Consider the following 3,793-nt stretch of genomic DNA (forward strand, 5'->3'; position numbering starts at 1 on the left):
AGCTCTTATGTTTTTAGAAATGTTACTCGTTCTGTTATGGGTTTGATTTGACTGGTGTCTGAAAATTTTGTTTATTCATTTTTCATGAATGCCAAAATTTATGACATTGTTATTAAAAATTGAAAGTATTTAAAAATGAATAGAACTTAAAAGTTAATAAACTTAAAAATGAAAATTTATGTTTACAATGACAACTTTGATGACTAAGCATATTCTTTGTTTTTTTTTCATTAGGAGAGAATTTTATTTTTAAAAGTGTCATCTGCAACTGCAAGGATGTCCATTAAACATCACAATTAAACATGCCAAAGGAAAAGCCATGTTGTCAAAATGCCCACTTAACCCACCCAAACATCTCAAACCCACCCTTTGCTGACCGTCTATACCCCATTTTTTTAAGGTTTTTTTACTTTTTTTAAACAAGAGAAAGTAGACAGATACATGCTGGTAAATGCTAACTGTCTGTATTCACATAGAGACACAGTGTAATCTCTGAGCCCAACATACAGAGAAAGGAGGAGAAAAGCTAGAATTCTATGCACTACTACACAGGGGCCTGGCACCCTCCAGCTTCCAACAGAGCCAGGAGCAGGAGGGTTTTTTTTTCCCCACAGAGCATGGTGGTGTTGATTCCATACAGTTTTTGTCGAGACAAGAGAGATAAAATGAATTTGGAACAGAAAGGGGTAGAGATTCTTTCCTCATTGTATTCTGCTTCAGGTATTTTCCCCACAATAAGGTGAGAACCATGGTGTAGAGAAAAGAGACCTCAAAAACAGACTGAGCACAAGAGGGAAAAAATAAAAAGAAGACAGCAATTTGCTCCCAGGGACTGGAGAAAATTAAAAAAAAAAAAAAAGTTGGAATCCATCAGCATTTTCTTAGTCATTTTCTCCTTCATCCTTATATCCTTCTTCCCCTTCATCATCATCTTCATCTTCTTCCCCTTCATCCTCATCGCCTTCTTCATCAATGTCTTCCAATCCTTCTTCATCATCATCATCTTCTTCTCCTTCCCCTTCTTCATCATCCATATCAGGAACCAAGTAGTCCTGTAATGGATTCGGCCAAATATCATGCTTGATGACCTCTCCTAACTCATCCCCACCTGCATCAGAATGGTCAGTAAACCAGGTGAAGAAGCTCTCTGGCTCCTCATGCTGCCTCTTCCTGCTGGCTTTGTTCTGCGTTTGACTTGAACGTTTCGTCAAATCCTTTCAAGATTTCCATTTGATTTCAGTGGACTTTGAAGATGGATCACCACTCTCATTCAGATGAAATTCTCTGGAGAGAACTTTATTTTCAAAGTAAAGATTTTCATCAAAATAAAAATCTATTCTGTAACCCGATTTAATATCTTCAAATTCAGTCACTTCCATTCTGGTCAAATAATGCAGTGCCTCTTCATCCTCCTCCCCAAGTAGTGCAGACACTTGCGGATGGCTAACAAATGTTGTTACCAAAAATTTGGGATTTTGGCGATCAGTTCTGACCTCTTCTGAAAAAATGGTTGGCAGAGTTTGTTATATTTCTGTTCTACTTTCAAAATCTCCTCACTGGCTTGTTCATTAAGTCTGTCTATTTCATTTTGTACTTCATCAATATATTCAATTGCTTCTTTTTTTTATGTTTTTTTTTTTTTTTGACAGGCAGAGTGGACAGTGAGAGAGACAAAGTTCTTCCTTTTCCGTTGGTTCAACCCCCAATGGCCGCCACGGCCAGCGCGCTGCGACCAGTACACCCACGCTGATCCGAAGGCAGGAGCCAGGTGCTTCTCCTGGTCTCCCTTGGGGTGCAGGGCCCAAGGACTTGGGCCATCCTCCACTGCCTTCCCAGGCCATAGCAGAGAGCTGGCCTGGAAGAGGGGCAACCGGGATAGCATCCGGCGCCCCGACCGGGACTAGAACCCAGTGTGCCAGCGCCGCAAGGTGGAGGATTAGCCTGTTGAGCCACGGCGCTGGCCTCAATTGCCTCTTGTTCTTTTTTTGAGGTCTTGTCAACACCGTCGTGGTTGAAGTTGAGCTCCTTTTTACTGACTTTGGCCGCGGGCACCGACATGGTGTGGCTCCGCAGTCAAGGGGAGGGGGGGAGCGGGGAGGGAGAGAGAAGGGAAGGCACGGTGGGGCAGGCGGGCGAAAAGCATATTCTTTAGTCATCAATAATTATTCTTGTTAGAGATGCCCCCTGCCTTTACCTGGCCAGCTCTCCTCCCAGGCCAGCCAAGTAATGAAAGTCAACAGAGTGCCTTCCCCTAGGAGGTTCACACCTCCCTTAGGATATACCCCATGTGAAGAGATAGATAGGTCTGGGCCTCTTAACTTACAAGGCCTAAAGCCCACCAGATTATTATCAAGCCCCTTCTGTCAGGTTCTATTTGCCTCTCAATCAGAAAAATTACTTGTAGCTTAGACAGCACCTTTCTTAGCTCCTCTAATAATGACTCTGTCCTTTGTTCTAGGCCCTGTCTAGCATACTTGGGCCTCATTCCTTTGTAATCATAACCTCTACTCTACCACCAATGGCTCTACTCCCAACCTGTGTGTACTGATGGTCCTCTTCCCCACTTCATGCTGTATAATTGTTCAGACCTGGTTAAGGCCACTCTTAGGATCATTGGTTACTATCCTCAACCTGTCTTTTATGACCTTGTCTAAATATGATCAGAGTCGGCAAACTTGGAAGGCTTCCATAGCCTTGGCAACTCATGACGACAGCCTAGGGTGGTTACTGGTGCCATAAACTAGAGTGTCAATTTGTTGGGTCAACAACAGGAGCCACTGTGCGCTTGCTCCTGATGTGGGATTTCTGTCCTTAATATACTGTACATTTTGACTTAATGCTATAACTAGTACTCAAACAGTATGTTTCACTTTGTGTTTCTATGTGGGTGCAAACTGTTGAAATCTTTATACTAAATTGATCTGCTGTATATAAAGAGAATTGAAAATGAATCTTAATGTGAATGGAAGGAGAGAGGGAGCGGGAGAGGGGAGGGTTGCGGGTGGGAGGGAAATTATGGGAAGGGGAAGCCATTGTAATCCATAAGCTGTATACTGGAAATTTATATTCATTAAATAAAAGTTAAAAAAAATAAAAAAAATAATTATTCTTAATTAGTCTCAATGGACTTAAATGCTTAAAAATGAGATAGTATCAAAGGGAATCTCCCAATATGTTATTTGCCTTCCAAAATAGAAAAATATCTAAAATAGATCTCCATATTATTTTTTATAAATTCTCTTAGTCTGACAATGTCTGTTTTTTAAATTAATTTAAAGTTCATTTATTTATTTTTATTTATAAGGCAGATTGACAGAGAGAAAAGAACAAGAGAGAGAGAGGTTGTCTTCTGATGCCTGCAACAGCAAGGGCTGGATCAGGCTGAAGCCAGAAGCCAGGAGCTAGGAACTTTGGGTCTCTCACATGGGTTGGCAGAAACCTAAATAAATACTTGAGTCATCACTGCTGCCTCTCAGGGTGTGTTTTAGGAAGCAACTGGATTGGAAATCTAAGCAGGACTGTGTCCTAGGCATTCTGACATGAGATGTGTGCATACCAATGTCATCTTAACCTGCTGTACCACAATACCTACTGCACCACAAATTCCTCTCCCTTTTACTTCTATTTTTTTTTTTTTTAAATTACTAGACTCCGGTCACCAAGTCAGTTTTTCTCTTTTTTCCCCTTCCCGTAATTACACTTAATCTTTCCTTCAGATTCACTTGCTTTTCTTCAGGGGAGAGGGAAAGTATGTTTTCTTTCTTTATTTCCTTAAGGACTATTTTAACATTTT

At 41.0% G+C, this 3,793-nt stretch overlaps 1 pseudogene; it reads right to left on the minus strand.

The window, feature by feature from the left end:
• Positions 1–881: 881 nt before the first annotated feature.
• LOC133757096 (protein SET-like) lies at positions 882–2,058 on the minus strand (annotated as a pseudogene).
• Between the last annotated feature and the right edge of the window lie 1,735 nt (positions 2,059–3,793).

This window comes from Lepus europaeus, chromosome 3 (assembly GCF_033115175.1).
Source record: "Lepus europaeus isolate LE1 chromosome 3, mLepTim1.pri, whole genome shotgun sequence".
Lineage (NCBI taxonomy): Eukaryota > Metazoa > Chordata > Mammalia > Lagomorpha > Leporidae > Lepus > Lepus europaeus.